This window comes from Notolabrus celidotus, chromosome 10, assembly GCF_009762535.1.
Source record: "Notolabrus celidotus isolate fNotCel1 chromosome 10, fNotCel1.pri, whole genome shotgun sequence".
Taxonomy (NCBI): domain Eukaryota; kingdom Metazoa; phylum Chordata; class Actinopteri; order Labriformes; family Labridae; genus Notolabrus; species Notolabrus celidotus.
Genome location: NC_048281.1, coordinates 21,197,944 through 21,219,015, shown reverse-complemented (window position 1 = coordinate 21,219,015; position 21,072 = coordinate 21,197,944). Strand labels below are relative to the sequence as shown.

The 21,072-nt window shown below is 40.5% G+C and overlaps 1 protein-coding gene across 9 annotated transcripts in view; it reads right to left on the bottom strand.

Annotated features, from left to right (window-relative positions):
• The window catches only part of htr1fa (5-hydroxytryptamine (serotonin) receptor 1Fa), a 139,896-nt gene that overhangs the window by 62,845 nt on the left and 55,979 nt on the right, over positions 1-21,072 (bottom strand). For 5 of the 9 annotated variants that reach the window (XR_004632760.1, XM_034694326.1, XM_034694323.1 and 2 more), the window contains exon 3: positions 595-720. The exons of 2 other annotated variants lie outside the window; for them this stretch is intronic. The gene's annotated coding sequence lies outside the window, so the exon portion shown is untranslated. Of the gene's footprint in view, positions 1-594; positions 721-6,843; positions 7,189-7,652; positions 7,887-21,072 lie in introns of those variants that run through there. 2 more of the 9 variants (XR_004632761.1, XR_004632759.1) reach the window with 2 other exon arrangements.

Below are 21,072 nucleotides of genomic sequence, written 5' to 3'. Positions count from 1 at the left end.
GGTTATCAAGCAGGCACCTCCCTTCCCTTTCTCAATTCCAGCTCCCACGGCCTATCATACCCACACACAGAGCCTCCTTGTTATTACCTTCTCTGCCACATGGCAATTACAACCCAAATAACATTACCACCTTCATTAGACCCAGGCTATGTTTATGCGATCATTAAGAAGTGAAAATGGCCCCTACTGACCCCCAGAACCAAAACATAGAGACAGATGGCCAGCAGAAGCCATCACATCAACAGGGTTATCAAGTGGCCACTACTGAAGCATCTACCTGAGCCCACTCCTCCATTTTCATGAGGGATGACAGGAGAGAAAAGAGGAAGAAGGGAGACGATGGTTTGCCCTTTACCTTTGATGTACAGACAACAATCTATGAAGTTGTGCTTAGGACTATTTCTTAGTTAATCACTGTCTGTAAGGAGCTTTGCCTTCACCTCAAAGTTGCTAGGTTACTCAGGCGAACTTTTTAAGAGAGTAAAGAAGAGCTTTTCCTCAAGTGATTCCTGTAATTTTTAAGCAAGTAATGCTTGAAGAAGATCAATGCCAAACAAAGTTTTTACTCTCACATCTGTGCCTTGTGTCACTCACCAAAGCACTCTGTTGACAGATGGCATCAAATGGCACTGTCTCAGCCTGGTTTTGATGCGCTCAAAAGAACTCTGGTTATCATGTCCCATTGCCTCTCCTCTGTGTGCATGGCTCTGGAAACACAGCCTGGATAATAACAAAATTGCACCAAAAATCATTTTCTCTGTCCACTCACATTTAGATCATTTGCTATCAAATAATAGAGGCACAGATAATGTCTGGTGAGGAGCAGACCTGGCGGATGGCAGGTAATTTGTTTGCTTTGTTCAATCGAAGCTGCCGTCCTCTGTGATGCAGAGTCCACTCATAGTGGAGTCGTTCTTTTTTACTAACATTAAAACCCTGAAACACTCTATAAAACATGCTTATGGCATATTTTCATGATAGATTTCAGGGTGTATTTCATGCTTGATTTACAACACAGCATCTTATAAACTGTCTGATATATATGGAGTCAGAGCAGTCTCATAAATCACAAATGCACACAGAAGGATTCACAAATGTATTTCAACTCACACAAAAAATATATATAATTCTATAGAAATGTAAAAAAGAAAATCCACAAATAAAAAACAAGATTCACAAATGTATTTCTGATTCACACACAAATATTTATTGTTTTATATATATGTAATAAAAATCCACAAACATACGATACGTTTGTATCTTGTTACATTTTTATATGAACTGTTCAGTCTGCATTTACAAACTGTTTGTAATTTGTGAACCCCACTGCATTTGTGTGTGGAATTTTTGAGACTCCTGCCGTGGTCAGTTTCACAAATGCATTTTTTTCAGCAGGGCAATGTCTGTAGCCAATCAGATGTCTCCCTCCTATTCAGCCAATCACGGTAGCATAGATTCGAGGGTATGTTGTAAAGCGATTTATACAGAATGATATATATTTGTGTGTGAGTTGAAATACATTTGTGAATCCTTCTGTGTGCATTTGTGATGTATGCAACTGACTCCATAGATATAGTCCTACTTCAAATATTTCCAAGTCGGGTGATTCCTTAGATTTCCCTATTTTCTGATCCTACATTAAAGCCTGTGTTTAGTATCAAGGTCATTTTTGTAGTCTGTTATTTTAGTCTTTTATATTTCTAAAACTCACCCTAACCACAGCCCTGGAGGAACCCTTCTTTCTAAAGAGCCAGCCCATTCAGCTGTTCTGTGGTGCTTTCCAGTAAGTGCACATTCAGTAGTATTCCTCCAATCTCCTCGATCGGCCAAATCAGGAGTGGCAGCTGCACTCGGCTTTCATCACATGCATAATTATTGAGGGATCGCTGCTAGGTTTGTGAAATAATTGGTTTTAGAAGAACACAAGTACAGCCTATGGCCAAGAGGGAGAATAATTCAAGTTGTGAATCCACAAATGTGCAAACCTTGTTGCAGACAGCTGGCAGGTTACCAGCACTAGAATACATTCATCAAATATATATTTCATTAATTAGGTGTCTAAATATAATCCAAATTAATGTTCGGAGAAAAAAGGAGTCAACTGGGGGTGAATGCAGCCATTTCATTGATATCCACAGGACAGATCCACATGCGTGTGTGTCAATGTCAATAAATAGATTGATTTTGCCCCTAATCTTATTATTGATCTGCTACAGGGAGTTACTAAGACTTCCTTTGAGGCAAACAGAGAACACAGTTTGCAATCCTCTGCAGTGAAGGTATACTGATTTCATGCTATGCAAATCTTATTTACTGTGACAACGATGAGGTTTCTGTTGGAGGAATGTTGTCTCATAAATTCCCAGATTTGTCTCGCTCAGCCTTATAACATGTCTGTGATTCATAACAGGATTTGCATTGTACAGCTGCAGAGTGGGTGGTCAAGCCTCCTTTCATTGTTTATTACAAAAGAACTGTGGTCTAGAAAAAATTGTCATAGTTTTGTAACTATCGTGTCTCAGCACAAAGTGGTGCTGTTTGAGGGTTTGGGAGGCATGTAGGTGTAGCTATGTGTTTGTGGGGGTGCCTAAGAGTGAAACAGTTGGACCCACACACCGGTTAAAATAACTCTCCTGGTTATATCTGCCACATCATGCTCTAAAATATTTCCTTCCTCTTTGTTCTCTCTCATTTGGTAATTAATGTTACGCTTGTCTGTTGCGGTATGGCACAGGTCTTCTCAGAATTAATTTACACAAGGTATTACAAACATTTAACACTACAGACATAAACAAAGAAAGGGGTCATGGCGAGCGAAGAGTGTGCTGTATGCTTTATATATACTCAATGTACACTTACGTAAGTATGCAATATGTTATGCACAACTCAGAGAAATATAAAAATCCTGAAAATGTGCTCCACTGGTAGATGAAGTCCTGACACAAGTAGTTTTTTCTCTCAGATTTATACCAGATACCATTCATATGTTATATTATGTGAATTTTTAGTGATAGAGGGGTCAAGAATTTGTCCCACTCACTCTAATTGGCTTTAAGGTAGAAAAGAAAAATCCAAAGAATCAGTATATTTTGCAGCTGCACAGCAGATTTACGTCAGCGCCCTTTGGGATGGACTGAAGGAAAATGACTCAGGTCCTGCCATTTTCAATACAAAGATCAAAGTCATTCAGCAGAGAGCAATGGCTATTATGTCTACCTGTGTTGTGTTACAAAAATGCTTGGCAGTGCAGCTCAAGTTTTGTAGCAATCAGCATTGCAACAGTACTCCCATGTAAAGTTAACAGGAAAAGAGAACAAAGCACCCAAAGCAATTTAATTCAAATCATTTAGAGCCAATTTTCTTGCTGTAAAGAGATTTTGGAGACTAATGGCCTCCTTGAATGAAGAGGTGTTTCAACATGATCTGCTGGGGAAATAAGTGAACTAACATTCCAATGTGTTCTCACCAAGCGGCAACCTCCGGTCTAAAAATATGAGTCCAATGCAGAAGTGCTAAAAACTGCAGTTCATCGAGGATCTGCTTGAGACTGGCTCCAGAAGTACCGGAAACCAAATACACACCAATTCAAAAAAGACAATCTTTACAGTAGAAATAAACATGTTTTCAGCCTGGTTAAAAAAAACGAGTGTAGTCTGGATGGCTCTTTTCTGGATCGGCACACACTCTACAGGGGTTCTCAAACTTTTTGGAGCCAAGGTCCCCCTAATAATTGTAACACAGCTTAAGCACATTAGTGATGTGTCATGATCAAAAGCTGCGGCTCTGAGAGCCGATGCTTTATAGTGAATCAGAAGAGCTGGCTCCCAGTTTTTACCTTTCGCTGATTAGCTCTCACAGTGTTCAGCCCCAGCTCTGCTCACAGCAGAACTTTGATTGGTCAGCATGGCGGCCATGTGGCCAATCACATGTGAGGATATAGGATACAGGTGATGGAGGGGAGGCTGTGTATCGTGGCTACATCTGTTCCTTCTGAGAGGGTTACGGTTCTTCAGAAAGACAGGGCAAATTCTCACTGAGAGGAGAAATGTGATCAGCCCATCCAAGCTGAGGCAGGCCAACCTGCACTGAGGACATAAATAATGTTTGCTTCAGTTTGGTTCTGGTTCTGTTTGCTTGAGTTTGGTTCTGGTTCTGTTTGCTTGAGTTTGGTTCTGGTTCTGTTTGCTTGAGTTTGGTTCTGGTTCTGTTTGCTCCAGTTTGGTTCTTGTTTCTGTTTACTTGAGTTGGTTCTGATTCTATTTGCTTGAGTTGGTTCCTGGTTCTGTTTGCTTGAGTTTGGTTCCGGTTCTGTTTCCTTGAATTGGTCCTGGTTCTGTTTGCTTGAGTTTTGTTCTGGTTCGGTACTGATTCGGTTCTGGTTGCTTGAGTTTTTGTTCTGTTTGCTTGAGTGTGGTTCTGGTTCTGTTGACTTGAGTTTCGTTCTGGTTGGGTTCTGGTTGCTTGAGTTGGTTCTGGTTTTGTTTGCTTGAGTGTGGTTCTGGTTCTGTTGCCTTGAGTTTGGTTCTGGTTCTGTTGGCTTGAGTTTTGTTCTGGTTCGGTACTGATTCGATTCTGGTTCGGTTCTGGTTGCTTGAGTTTGGTTCTGGTTCTGTTTGCATGAGTGTGGTTCTGGTTCCGTTGGCTTGAGTTTGGTTCTGGTTATGTTTGCTTGAGTTCAGCTCTGGTTCGGTACTGATTCGGTTCTGGTTCGGTTCTGGTTCGGTTCTGGTTCGGTTCTGGTTCGGATCTGGTTGCTTGAGTTTGGTTCTGGTTCTGTTTGCTTGAGTTTGGTTCTGGTTCTGTTTGCTTGAGTTTGGTTCTGGTTCTGTTTGCTTGAGTTCGGTTCTGATTCGGTTCTGGTTGCTTGAGTTTGGTTCTGTTTGCTTGAGTTTGGTTCTGGTTCTGTTTGCTTGATTTAGTGAAATATCTTCACATCTATGGTCGGCCCCAAGTATGGTGAAAACATGAATGGCTTCCCCGAAGTAATTTCCCCAACATGTAAACAGCATTTCAGTCAGACAACTCAAATTTACTTAAAGGTGACATATTATGCAAAATCGACTTTTTAATGGTCCTCTAACTGAAATATATTTCCCTGGCATGTATAATAACCCTAACCATAACCCTAAACATAACCCTAACCCTAACCCTAATCATAACCCTAACCCTAATCATAACCCTAACTCTTATCATAACCCTAACCCTAATCATAACCCTAACCCTAACCCTAATCATAACCCTAACCCTAATCATAACCCTAACCCTAATCATAACCCTGACCCTAAACATAACCCTAACCCTAATCATAACCCTAACCCTTATCCTAACCCTAAACCCTATTCCTAAACCTAATCATAACCCTAATAACAACCTTAACCCTATTACTAACCCTAGTCATAACCCTAACCCTAATCATAACCCTAACCCTAATCATAACTCTAACCCTAACCCTAATCATAACCCTAACCCTAATCATAACCCTGACCCTAAACATAACCCTAACCCTAATCATAACCCTAACCCTTATCCTAACCCTAAACCCTATTCCTAAACCTAATCATAACCCTAATAACAACCTTAACCCTATTACTAACCCTAGTCATAACCCTAACCCTAATCATAACCTTAACCCTAATCCTAACTCTAATCATAACTCTATCCCTAATCATAACCCTAACCCTAATCATAACCCTAACCTTAATCATAACTCTAACCCTAATCATAACCCTTACCCTTGATTGACAGGCAGGAACACTGTAGCTGTTGGCTTGGAGGCTCAGAGCCCGCCTCAGCAGCAATATGGCTGCTGCTGATGATTGGCTTCAAAACAGCACTTCAGAGACATATGGGTGACGTCACGGACACTACGTCCGTGTTTTTACAGTCTATTGTTCTAATACAGAACTCATACCCTTCCAAAATGTATTGGTCTAAGAGGTCCCCAAAACATGTCTTTAAAGGTTATTGCTCAAAAAAACACTTTGAAATCAGATTTTGGCATGCCTGTAAACCCCTCTTTTTCAGCCCTGCTCAGAACAGTCTGTTTTCTGTGCACTTTTCCATGAAACATTAAAAATCATCCACTAGATCTTCAAATCTGCAGACGTGGGGAGTAAAACCGACCTTTGTGTTTATTAAGACAGCCTACAACTAGCATGCCTCCCTCCTAAGCTCCTTGTTAGCACACGTTTGCAGGTAATGAAAAACGGAGGAGAAGTTGAGTTGTATTTTATACAGTCTATGGGCTGATCAAACTCCAAGCTCTGACTTCCGTTACAGACCAGAACACGTTGTGATGTACGAAATTCACGAAAATTGGATCGGCTCGTTTCAGCACACATTTACAGAAAGGTGGAGAAATCAAAACAGAGGCAGAATGGATTTTTTTTCCATTTTCGGGGGGGTTTTTAGACATGCCAGGGAAACATATTTCAGGTAGAGAACCATTAAAAAGTCGATTTTGCATAATATGTCACCTTTAAGTAAATTTGAGTTGTCTGACTGAAATGCTGTTTACATGTTGGGGAAATTATTACGGGGAAGCCATTCATGTTTTCACCATACTTGGGGCCGACCATAGATGTGAAGATATTTCACTAAACAAGTGATAAATTGTCTTGCCAGGAAAGTGAGCCAGAACCCTCTGTTACGGCAGTTGGAGGTGTAGAGAATACCTGAAAGTGTGGATACAATATCCCACTACAGAAGCCAGCTTGTTTGCGAGTGCTTTACAAGAGAAATAAACCCACTGTGGATAAATTTGTCATTTAAGGTAGTGTAGGAGAAAATACACAACATGTTTCAAATTGAAGTCCAGCAAAAAATCTCTGGCTGACGCCTCGGTGTGCTTTTCATGTTTATTAGTAATCATCAAGAGTCGTTGTTCTTTGCTTTCTCTTTTTTCAGTCTAAATCTTGACTCATATGTTGGGGTGTTTCTTCATAACACTTCTTGGAGATAGTCAGAATGTATCGTGACATCTATCTTCTTGACTCACTCTTTTCTCTGTCTAGTCATCCACTAGGACTATCACTGCTCAAGCTACAGTAAGCACCAAGTTCCAATTCACCCACACTGCTGTGCTGAGTGCACTAGGGTGACCACATCTGTAAAGATCTTTGGTTGTGTAAGGATGTAGTCCGTCTTGCCTCTATGGGGGACCACTCTTCAATCACTGTCAGGCTGTGTCTGGTGAGTGAAAGCCACATGTTGCCAGTTTAACCTCCTCCAAGAGTAGACATGACAGCCTTTTTATGAGAGAAGAAATGCTTTGTGGGAAAGTGCTAACAATGTAAAAAGCAAAGCAGCAGGTACACACACAATTGGAAAGTGTCTGATAAGAGCAACTTGTTATCTTGAATATAGCCTTTTCATTGTTGGAGGGTTAAGAACCCAGAAGGGACAGGAAATGAAAATGATGATCATTCCTGTCTAGGGACGTACTGAGCTCTGATTATCTGTGTATGCCCAAACTGAGAGCGAGTGTGTGTTTCTTCATTTACGCCGGTGCAGGATTATCTCTGCCTGAGTGACTTCCTGCTCCAGTCTCACTCCAGAAGGACCTGTATTCATTTCCACAGCGCCTATTACCCAGAAAAGGAATGAAACAAGTAGCAATTACAGGGAAAAAAAGGCTTCAAAGCCCAAAGGAGCACTTTCACTGAGAAATGCTACATTTTCTTTACTTTTTATTCATTCAGGGAAATTCAAGAGAGCATCATTACTCTTTTTCATGAAAATAAAAATGGCAACCATCCAATCCAATGCTTTCATCGTCCACTGGGGCAGCATCCTCCCTTAGATGTTGCCCAGCTTTGCCAGTTAGTTGTAGTAGTTGCTGTCCGGTGTTTCTTTCAAAGAGCTGAACCCTGGGAGTTTCCAGCACTCTGAGGAGGAATTACACAAGTAGTGTTTTTGTATGTGTGTGTCAGTGTGTTTTCAGCTCAGATGAGACTTATTAGTAATGAGTTCTTATCGGAAGAAGTCCTTCAAAAATAAAAGCCCATTCACGTATGCACTCTTGGGTCTGGTGTTGGTCTAAATGTCAAGTGAGAGGCAGAGACGTGGATTGGTGTTATAAGATGCCAGAACGTTGAGGGGAAATTAAGTGCACATAGTATTGTAAGTACACACTGGCACTCTTACTCATACATCCACCTAACAGGTTATAGATTATTTCATTTAGCATGTGCCCAATGTGTAAGTGTGTGCACACTCTTATTTATTTCTGTTTTTCCCAGAGAGGTAGTCATGGGGAAAAAATGGTTTTGGTTTCTACACAGAAAACACTTTCTCTAATTGGCCAAACACACTGTGTGTTGCAGTGGCAAGCATGAGCAATAGCTATGGTTACTCGTTAGCTCCAACACTCTGCTGAGCTCATTAGAAAGCCACAGTGCAAGAATATTCCTGGATTCTAAATCATAAACCAACAGTTGCCTCACAGCTCAACATTTTTAGGAAATAAGCTCAGTCACCCAAATCTTGATCACGATCTTTTGATGGATCCATCTCTATTTGCTTAAAGAAGCTTTCTTTGACATAAATAATTTGTCTTATTTGGAGACTTCTTCTGTTGAATTGGAATATTTTTTCATCACTTATATCTTATCAAACAGCTTTTTAAAAACAATTTAATCAAGACAATATTGAAATAACATTTTCTTCTTTCTTCACATGACTTAAAGAAGTGTTGGTTGGGATCATAGACTGCATAAAATATGGATGTAGGATCCATGACATCACCCATCTGTTTCTGAAGCGCTGTTCTGAGGCCAATCGTCGGCGGCAGCCATATTGCTGCTGTCGAGCAATTGTGACGTAAAGAGGTGGGCTTTGAGCCTCCTAGCCAACAGCTACAGTGTTCCCACCTGTCAATCAAGTCCGCTGTGCCTCTCATTGGAAGACTCGTAATCTCAATATCTTGGAAATTGCTGCGTTACAAAAAAATTCAACCCCCCTACAGTATGTGCCGATTGAGAAGTTAGCTATCCAGACTACACTCGTCTTTTGTACCAGGCTGTAAACATGTTTATTTCTGCTGTAAAGATCGGCTGTTTTGAATTTGAGTGTATGTGGTTTCCGGTACTTCCGGAGCCAGCCTCAAGTGAATCCTTTATGAACTGCAGTTTTAAGGACTTCCGCATTGGACTCATATTTTTAGACCGGAGCTTGCCGCTTGGTTGGGATACAGCAAAGTCAGCTATGTTCACAAACATAATTAAAAACTCACTGTACATTATACAAGCAGCAAACAGCAGATGGATGCAGTTAAGGACTATTTAGTTAGCAAGGTGAAACATTTACAGCTTAAAAGCAAGATGTCCTTAATGAGATGACAGAGACCAAAAAGAGCCTAGTCAGAAAAATAACTCTTAATAAAACAATGGTATAGCTCTTCAGTTCAAACAGCTACAGCTGTATCTACACAGATAAATCACATACTGAATGCAACCTCTGCTGCATTTGTGGAATATATCTATTCATAATTGAAAGTAATGTGGCTTTCTGTGTGGTTTAATGCACTAACTGGCTATCCAAGAAATCCAAACTTTTGGTAAGTGAAATTACAGTACTGACATTGAATGACCTAGCTTGTTAGCTTATTCAGTGCATACTTCATATATATATATATACATATATACATATATACATATACATATACATATACACATACACATACACATATATACATATATTCATATATAGATATATATTTAATTTATCAGCCTCTGCAAGGGAGTTCAGATTATTATTAGCTTCCCTGGAGAGTTTGTAGCAGACTGCAGTGACATGAAGACCGGTACCTTCACAGTAAGCTGCACGGTCTGTACCAGTCACCCGCTGCTCTCGTGCAGGGGAGAGCAAACAAGCAGCAAATCTGCTACTTTCCACCAGCTCTCTTTGCTACTGTAGTTTGTTAAATGAGCAGCTGTTGTCAGGGAAACACTAGCTTATTCACAAGCCAATACATTAGCCTCTGGAGGTGACTGTTAAGTTTTGTCATGTTCTGTTAGCCAGTTCCATCCTCTCATCCAGATGTGGTCAATTCATGTGCCAGAGTACCAGAGCAGCAACTAATGGCTGCCTTTTAATCGTTGTTGTATCTCACTGTTATTTATTTATTACATTAAAGCTGGGGTTGGTAGTCTCGGAAAACTAGCATGAATTTGAATGTAGCATTTCCTCATGACTCCGTCTAACCCCTCCCCCCTCGGAGCTCCTCAAAAACTACGCCCCCCCACTCACATGCACGAGCGCCACTGACTTGCGACCATATGATCGTGACTAATTCAAAACTGGTCCTCACAATAACATTATCATAGTGAAAGTTAAAACACAAACAAACATGGCTACTGTTAGTACTCACAACTATCATGCTAGCATTACCCAGTTGTACTGGTGACACGGTATCAGGAGAAAAGTTATAACACATATAATACTGTAACAGCTCTACTGTTTGTTAAACGTGTTCAGTGTAGATGTTCTTAATTCCTACAGTGTTGACAGTCAGTAAAAGCATCAGGAGAGGTGTAAAGTGTGTGAGCGGGAGAGAGGAGAGACAAGAGAAGTTTTTCATTCATTCAAACATTGATTGTTGCTTTGTTGGTTGGCGTGATCACGGCCGACAGTGACCGGTTATTAAAGCTCCATGTGTTCACGAATCGGCTCGTCATCCCTACAGTGTCCGGACGGACGCTACAATACATTAAATTTTCTGTAGGACTTACTAAATGTCATTAATTCTTTTGCTTGGTGAGAGCTTTTTAGATTCTGATCCTGACTACAGTCCTGAGCAAAGCACCTCATCGGGTCAGAGGGGACAGGCCCGAGGTTGAGCGAGAGGGGCAGTAAATAGAGTCAGGGGAAGCAGAGGCAGGAGACGGGGAGTGCACGCCAGGGGAAATGTACGCACAGGAGGCGGGCAGAACGGCAGGACCATAGACTGTAAAAAATATGGACGTAGTATCCGTGACGTCACCCATCTGTTCCTGAGAGCTGTTTTGAAGCAAATCGACGGCAGCAGCCATATTGGTAATGCGGAACTCAACTAGGCAGAGTGTGACGTAGTGTGAGTCTCTTAGCCAATGGCTGTGTGTTCCCGACCGGGATTCACGTCAGTCATGTCCTTATTTGGGCAAAACTCATAATCTTAATATCTTCTTAACCGTCACGTTAGAAAAAAATTCACCCCCCGTACAGTGTGTGCCATTAGAGAGATTAGCTTTGTAGGGCCAAGCCGTTTTTTGAACCAGGCTGTAAACATGTTTATTAATGCTGCAAAGATCGTCTTTTTCCCATTCATATCTATGTGGTTTCCGGTGTTTCTGCAGCCAGCCTCAAGTGGATTTTCGATGTATTGCAGTTTATATCACTTCCGCATTGGCTTCATCGTTTGAGACCGGAGTTTGCCGCTTGGGCAGGACGGGATTTGAATGTGTTAAAATTTTGGCACCCAAAAAACTGTGATTGGTTGGTGTTTTCCCAGGTTTACTCCGGCTGTAGACAGCAGCTTTTCCTCACTCTTTTTTAAGACCACATTATGTAATGATTGCCATCAGGACATAATGATCATTTTAAGCAGTATAACAAAAAGTGTATCTAAATCTGATTACCAACCCCAGCTTTAACTTATTGCTGTCCTCCACAGACCCTCTGGTCCCATGTACAGACCCGGTGCTTGACTCGCGACTTGTAACATGTATGTGATGGATGTGTTGTAGATTTTCAATGTTGTATGGTAAGCTATAAATTAATTGCCCTTCTTGAGATCAATAAAGTTGTCTGAATCTGAACGAGAGGCTTCATTGGTGACATCATGGAGGCTATGTCCATTCCTCATGAAGTCTGGAGTAACTCCTTCAACAAGTAGCTGAATGTTGACAAGTTGTCTTAGAAATTATGAACTTTTAACTATCAAAATGTATTTTCTGCAACCTAAAAGTGGTTAGAGAAATCATTTATTTCAGGTTTTTTAAATATCTCTTCTTTTCTTAAAATCATTTATGTCCATCTGCTCACCAAAATTTGCCTAATACATTCTATTTATAAAATTCACAATCTGATGGTGAATCTCATTTGAATAAATTGGATAAAACTGCTATATTCATCCCAAATCACAAAAGATACTGGGTAAGTCTCTGGCAGTGTATCTGATTTCACTAAGTTTGAAAATGTAGCTCTAGTGAAAGTTTAGACAGAAAGACTATAAAAGCAATCACAGCAGTTGTTTAACTCTCCTCTCCCTTGTTCAATAGCTCACCCGCTCCATCTGCATGCTCCGTAGCTGTAATTGGTTAATCAACGGCGGCTGTCATCCAATATATCAGTGGCACGCCCTTATCGTCAGCCTATCAACTTTCTGCTGTCTTTTTAAATGTGTCTCTCTCCTGCTAGTTCCTTCTTGCATTGGTGGTGCGCACCCCTCCACCTCCCCATCTCCACCTGGTCTCTGCAAGTCTTCAATTCCTTGGATTCATCAACCACCAGCACCAGAGTCTGGACTCTAGGGGGATTTATTCTGCCGCCAAATTCACACATCCTACGCTCACAAAATTATCCCCATGGAGTCCTTATGCCAAAGATTTCTGTCAAGTTTCATTATTCATTCAGTTGTAATAAATAACATTTAATATTCAAATTGTGTCTCTCCTGATTGAAATGAAGTCATGAACCAATGCAAAGGTTTCCTGACAAATGTCCTTGAATAATTTTGAATTTAAGATGTAAAGAAGTGGGAAGCTTGTCATTTTGTACTTGAGAAAGTGAAACCAAATATTCACATTATACAAGGAAAAATAGATAGACAGTATGAAATGTCCCTTCACTGGTTGGATTGATGATATACAGGGATTAGGTAAAGAGGCATTAGAAAATTTCAATTATTAGACTGTTCTGCAAGCTGAATTACATAGACCAGGGGTTTCCAAAGTGTGGGTCGGGACACCCTGGGGGGTCGCGAAACAAAAATGGTTGGTCGTGAGGTGTCTTTGATTTATTTTATTTTTTTGTTAAGTTATCTAAAAATAGTACATTTGACCCATTATAGTAAAAAAAATATGGGCAAGAATAGTAGCTAACATTGAAATAAATCCTTGAAAATAGAAAAAGGGATGAGTTCTCTGCCTTTCTTTTTGTCAGATGACTCCTAAGTTTAGAGTTAGTGAGCAGTTAATTATCAAAAGCATCAGTAGCAGCAGGTTAATTCATAACAGCACATGACACACAGACACATGCTCATATAGGAAGGCTAATTTTCTGAAGACCGGCTAAATGAAGCCACTTTAAATCACTTTGAGAGACAGTGGGGGTCGTGAGTCATTGGCACTTATATTTTGGGGGTCGCAGTTTGAAAAGTTTGGGAACCCCTGACAAAGACCATACCAAAAACCTTCAGACATTACAGCCTTTAAGTGTATTTGGTGGAGGCCTTAAATTGACTTGTTCAGCCTTGCACTGCTGCCCTGTTTTTTAAGCTCACATAGGAGGAGTTTGTAAATCTGAGGCATTTCAAATCTTATCAGGAGCAGAGCAGCAGCCTCCTGTCAGAGAATGTCAGCACTACTCTGACTTGATGTAGTATTTTGATCAAATACTCAATGGACTGATTATGATGAGAAGGAAGGGCAGATGAGCCATATGGACTAAAGGTGCAGAGAGCGAGGAGTTGTGGCTGAGGCTGTGCTGCTTGTGTAAACCCCATAGAAATCTTGTTGCCATGGATTTGTAGCCTCATGCACCACCAGTTTACTCAGGGAATTTGAGGATTCGCAGCCGGGATTAGAACTTCTGAGGCAGCCAACAAAAGCAGTCAGTGGCTCTGGCTTTTATAGAAAAGACACTAAAAGTCCAAAGCATGCAAATGTAGTTCACGACAAGAAAGTTCTACATAATGAAACACAGAGGGGTTGTTACAGCGTACAATAATTCCTATTTACTATGCAGAAAACTGTGCTTTTTACACTTTAATTTCCAACCTGCAGGCTTCTGCAGGCTTTTTAAGTATGGAATAAACATCAGAATCTGCCAGAAGATGCTGCCTCCAAGACTCCTTATTAACACTTGGACACATTCCCTGCCATCTCTGGCTTGTGATGTAATTTTTATTCCTCTAAATTATCCCTGCCCCAGCAATTAAAGAGTTTTTAAGGTTTCATGAGATTCAAAATTATAGTTGGTTATGCAGATACATTTAACCCCATTTAATTAATTCCCCAAAGAACACAAATAAGTCAAATCATTCATAGAACTTCTGACCAATTATGAATAGACCCAAAGCAGGGTACTGACCCTATTGTAGAGAAAGCCATGAATATATGAGTAGCAGATGACAAGGAGAGAATCTCAAACCTGCTCTATTACAAGATCTCTAAACCCCACAGAGCATGACCATGTGTTATAATTATAGCAGATGCCAGAGGAAATCGTGCCTAATGCATGCTGACAGAAATAAAAGATCTTTATTTCAATTCCATCTCCCTGCAACTACATCATTAAATCAAACACAGCTTAATAGATAATAGATTAAAGATTATACGAAAACCATTAGTATATAAAAAAGTCACAGTGAACCAGCAGGTCTGCTTCATGCTGAAAGCCGTCGTAGGGTTGTGCTTTTTGGGATACTTTAACTCACTCTTGGCCCGTTCTGCTGTGACAGCAGTTAAGGAAGGCGCCCACCTGATAAACCGTTCACCTGGCAGATGGTGCTAGAGGATTAACTTGCCTTTCAATCCAAGTTCAGGAGTGCAGATTCACAAACTTTTAAAGACACCAAAGGATGAATTTGAGTGGAAATGTGTGTTTGAAATAACAAGAAACCAGGAAACAGTACTCTGGATACGCTTATTAAAACAAAAGAGTATATATATGTTTGGTTGTAGGCTACTGAATAAAGATTGTGCATTCTGGTAAATTTAAATGCATGCAAAAGTTCTGTTTGACTTTGTTAGTAACATTACTTTATATGTAAAGCTAGTGCTGGGCGATATGACCTAAAATTCACATTGCGGTATAAATTGAATCCCTTCACGATAACGGTATATATCGCGATATAAACTTCAGTGTAAAAATTATAATGGGAGTTCTGAATGGATTATAGAGTCCCTTAGCAAAGCTAAATTGATTTAAAAAAAAAAGTAAAAAAAAAAAAAAGAAACAAAAACAGACAATGTAATTTTGAGAACATTTATTGTGCAGATCTCAAAATCTCAAAAATTAAAACTCAGCACTCTATGGTGCGAACAATCAAAATTGCTGATTTTTGAAATAAAAACAGTACAACTCCTCACGGAGGTCTTTTTCAACTTTCTCTCAGAGCTGGCCGTACAGCTTGAGCATTTCTGTTTCATTAATATACTTGCGGCTCAACACTACGTATCGTGGATCAAGGGTTTTAATCTTGTCTTACCCGCTGCATTCTACTGTTTGGAAAGGGAACATGTCTTTGCACAAGTGTATCGTAATGGCTTTTGTAATGTCAGTCAAACGCTTGCTCATTTTAATCATAGGGAGTACTCTTTGAAAGAGCTAGCGCAATAGAGGTCTTCGGTTGGGCAGTAGGGCAAACTTTTTTCTTCCCTCCTGTGTTCAGAGACTGACTGGGCGTTTGAGTGGAGCGCATCCTCTGGCTCTTCTCATACTCCAGGACATGTTTTGGTTTTAGATGGTAGAACAACTTGCTCGTGTTACCTTTGCTTGCAGGCACTGTCACATCTTGCAAATGACGTTTTTCTGCTCACTATCCAACTTTTTAAATCCGAATCAAGTCCAAATCACTATAGTAGCACAGATTTTTTAACCAGCTCCTTCTGCTCCGTGGTCTCTGTGCCTGAAGCCATTTTTACACCGAGGCAGGTACGACAACGTCATCAACAAGTGTTATCACGATTGGTCGGTAGAGTCCAAATCTCTTCCGTAGGCCAAATTTATATCATTTATACAGTCTACTGCATATACTGCACACCACTATATAAAGCAGTATTGTGGTACCTGTTCAAATCTCAAGCCTCCATTCTTCCTCCATACTTCATCCATTCTTCACCCTTCCACCTCATTGTATCCTCTTGTAATCAATAAACGGTGGGAGAGGCTCTTGGATTCCTATGTTTAAATGTGCACACCAGCTAAGGGTTCAAATTATCACTATTTTTCTAATATAAAAGTAACTGCACTAATTATAGAAGAATGCTAGTTTTGTCAGTACCTGTATCCAGAACTCAGTCTTAAATCTGACAGGTGTCTTGATTTTCAGATCTTTCACTTAACTTTGATTCAAGCACTGATGACTCGTCTTGGACTTGTGACTTGGGCTCAAGCATTGGCTGTAATCAAACTCAGATGATGGACAAGAGGACACAGACTTGTTTACTGATAAAGACTGATTTACCTCTTTTTCAACTTAAGGCCCCTGTAGCTCTGAGTAAAGGCTGGTACGTGGGGTCACCCGCATGCTTGTTCTCGTGCCATCTTGCTCAGCATCAGTTCCTGGCAGGATGCCTCAAGAGGTGCTATGAATCATGAGTTTTGCTTTCAAAGATTTTACAGCAAAATAAATCAACAGAAAAGCACAAGGTTCGATATGTAAAGGAACCATCAAAGAGAAGATGGAGACAAGCTCAAACTTCAATGTACATCTGAACAGAATGCACATAAAAAAGAAAATGAGACCCTAAAGTTGCCATTGCTGTTAATGAACAGATAGCTACACATAATGGTCCAGGGTGTGTGGTTAGTTAAATTCTGATCTACAGTGGGTAGGTCGGCAGCAGTGCTTGGACTGGAATACAAATTGTGCCATATCACCTCTCAGTAGAAGGGTGAATTGCTCCAATAAACAGGCAATAGAAAGATGCAGATGTTGTATGGCACACTATAATACTGAGGCTTTTAAAGCACTATCAATGTTGGCTTCTATTTTTTTTAAAGCAATATATAAACCTATTAGACACTTGTACATCCCTTCTCTGATTCCCTCCAGAAATACTAAGAGCCTATAGAACTTTCTTGAACTTCAAAAATAGTTAAAAATCTGCTACTTCCATCATTTGTTCCTTGCTTCTTACTTCCTTCCAACTATTTATCAATATGATTTTACCAATTAAAACCCCTTCCTTTCCTCCCTCAACAAAAAAAAGAAGAAAGCTTGATTAAGTGCTTGAACTTGAAAAATATTTTGCCACTTCTTCCCTTTTCACTCTCTTGTGCTATCTACGGGTAGGGATGTGATTGTTCTATACATGCTGTTGCTGTAACATGCAAAACCATCACTGTAAGGCTTCTGCAAAAATATTATTATAATCATGGATCATTAGCTCAACAACAGGGCCACTATACATTTTTCATAAGTATGTACCTGGCTGCCACACACAGCACAGGCAATCCACTCACAAGTAAACACACTCATTTAAAAACATCATTAGCATTCATTTAAAAATTGTCAGATGCTTTATAGTCCTCCCTGTTTTATTCAACATGTGTTGTTTTTATTCCAATAAAGCCTCTTTCAACCAACTTGAAAAAAAGTTTGTTTTGTTGTTGAGGAGAGAGGAAGGACAGAGAGAGAGGAGAGACATAGCTAACATAAGCCAACTTCATTATTTTAAGAGTCTACTACTAGCCAACTTATTTAGGCTGCCTTAAATATTATATTAGGTAATTAGCTATAAAGATAACATTAGGGTTGGTATGGTGGTTTGGGACTGTTCCTCTAAGTTAAGTGGCTGGGACACAAAGCTCCATATTCCACTGTTTCCTTACCTTGCATGTAAGAGAAATGTATCAATACTATTGTGGGCAGGCACACTTTGAACTAGGGATGCAGACTTTTATCACCGAAACAACACCGCCGAAACAGAATGTTGTGATGATGCAAGCAAAAACCGCGGCCAGTACGAGCTTGTCTGGATAAGGGCCAACATGTCTGCATCCATTATTCCTTTAATTGCAGCACTAAAGCGTCTTCTAAGCAAAGAAGTTGAGATGGACCACGGAGTGAAAACAATAAAAAGTTCACTCTTAGAGTCTGTCAGCACACGTTTCACTGAGATCTATTCAGATCCTCTGCACTTCATCGCGACTGTACTTGATCCGCGTTATAAACATCATTATTTGGATGTGGGAATAAAGCAGCGTGCACAAGAAATGATCGAGGTCGAGATGGGTGCAGAGAACCTGCTTGCCTTGATTTTACTGAGGTTAGTACACAGTACATAATCAGTCCGCAGGCGGTAAAAAAATAAAGTAAACAACATTTATGATCAGACTTTAGCCCCTGACCTAATGTCTGCCTCAAGCCTAGTTTATACTCATGCGTCAAATCGACACCTTAGCCCATGCCGTAGGTCTGCATATCCCTATATCAACCCACATAGCCTGATGTCCACCTCCTCCAAAATGAAACAACCCAGATCGCAAGCCCTGTGATTGGTGTGCTTGGCAGCATGGTATTTCTTGCATTTACATTTCCGGAATTGTTGTACATCGACCATACTTTCCATTTACTTCAACTTTCTCCTCTCTATTCCTCTTCATAATAATTGCTCTATGATCAACAGCAACATATATCAGCTCCAACTTTAAATAATTGCTATATTCCATTGTGGACAAGCAGCAGAAAACTTAGCTGGATCTGAAACAGGCAATCAGATGAGGATATAAATGACACTGCTTTCAAACATTTCAGCAGAGTATTGCAGAGGGACCCAGACGCTCAGTTTCACTAGTCTGAAGTCTCCCTACCACATCGGCCACTACGGCGTAGGGTCAATGCAGAAGTATAAACCAGGCCTCACAGTGGGTCATCTCATTGATAGAGAGCCTGTGCATGCACGTCTGCGTGGGTGCGTACAGCTGTAGCAGGAATGAGAATGGAAGAGAGGACACCGCATTTGCTTTCATCACATATCCCCTGACCTGATATTCTCAGTTAAGTAATCATATCTGTTTGGTGGGCCAGGCTGTGCGCAAACATAAAAATATTAATTAAAAAAAAAAGTGTGCTTTTGCTTTGGAGGGCAAAAAGGGCAGGTGTCAAAGCCGCCTTTGATGTGTGCACATGCCTGTATCTCCTCATTAAGAGAGGCACGCTGCACATTTAGGCTCAGTGCACAGTGCTGTAGCTTCATTGGCAATTTAATCTCCAGACACACCAAAAGGTCAGTCAGAATGAAATGTTAATAAATAAAATGTGTTTTACACATCCGAAAGGTCCCAAACAGTCTGCTGTGTTTCTTTCAGTGCACAGTTTGGAGTAAATCAGTAGTCCCAATCAGGCAAAGGACTTAACTGTGACTCAGAGTCATGTTGGGGATTTGACCCGGACTCAATTGGGATTTTTTTTTCTGGTGATTCGACTTGGACTTGAACACTTGGGACCAAAGACTCAACTCAGACTCAACTGCAACACTGATGTAAGAGGAATAACTAAGTCAACACTAGGGATGGGAATTGATAAGAATTTAGTGATTCCGATTCCATTATCGATACTGCTTAACAATCCGATTCCTTATCGATTCTCTTATCGATTCTCACTGCATGCAGGAATGAAATAATACAAATGGGTTTGTTTTTATGGATTTTGTTTGTTTGGGGAATGGTATTTAGAGTTTAGAGTCTTTCTCATCTCCCTACAGAAAACATGGGAATAATGATACATAACTACACTGGTTAAAACAACATGCAACTCTGATAATTCTAGATTTCACCTGAGGAGATAACAGAAAATATGTAACAAATTAAACTACCGAAATTCAGAGCCATCTACAGTGGCAAAAGGGTGTAAACTACAAATCTGGTCACTGCTCGGTGACACTCGTTTATCCTCGCCTCTGTCAGTTTAGTCTTCCCTGCCTCGATGAAAGGGGTTGCTAGAGGTGCATGAGAGCTACCCGCTGCAGCCTCTGAGCCGGTGTGAGAGCCAGCCTCTGAGCTTGCATGACTCTGGCAGTCATTGTCATCTAAAATGTAATTTCAGGAGATGGAGAGAATTCATATGGTGAAAGGAGGTTAACAGGGAGCTAACATAAACACAACAGAGGACCTGGAGGAGTTTATCGTTACCTTCGACATTAAATGCAGATGACGCTGTGACGTTAGCTCCACTCCTGCTTTTACCTGGATGAGACTCACCTTCAAACACGTTACATTTCCACAAATGAATTGCATGCTGGGTGGACAAATGTTTCTGCATATTGGAAGTATTCCCCCCCCTTTGAAGAAATTAAAGCTTTGCAAGTGTTGCAAGTAGCCCTGGTATTATCTTTTCACGTGAAATATAGCCAAACTCTGGAGTGTTTCTGCCTCGTTGCCATGTTGGAAAAGTTCTAAACCAAAATACACTTCTTGCGGTTGACGTCATCACGCATTTGCAACGTAAGAGGAATCAATAAGCGGAATCGTTAGGCATGCAAACAAACGATTCCCAGGAATCAAATCACTTGGAACCAGTTCTCCAAAAGAATCAGTTTTCGGTTCCCATCCCTAGTCAACACTGACTTAAGGTTTCCTACGGGAATTTAACTCCTGTGTTCTCCATAAAATGTATGTTTGTTTGACCCATCTTACACCCTTGTCTCACTAGCCAAAGCCATTATTGCTCTTTACACTACACCCTCTGAAGTTCTTGTTGCATTGTGCATGTGGTGCTGTCATGTATTTTAATAGCACCTTCAATCACTGTGCAACAAAGTGTTAAGAAATGTTGTCATTTCCCATGTTAATCAAATTAGGGGTATATTAGAAGTCTTGTTTTATGTAGACTTTCACCCCAAACGTGAATGAGATGTGTTGTAGTGATCCAGGCTTTCGTACAGATGAACTGAAGCAGATGGTGGAAGCACTTGATCATGTGACTAAGTGGGAAGAAGAGGCACAGAGAGCCTCAAGAGGGAGGAGACACTGATGCATATAAAATGTGCCGGTTGTTGTGGGGAACAGTACTCAACTGACTTACTGGAGTGTCTCTTCTTACATGGTGTTTCTGTAGAAGCAACAAACACGATAAACACTGTGTGTGTGTGTGTGTGTGTGTGTGTGTGTGTGTGTGTGTGTGTGTGTGTGTGTGTTTGTGTGAGG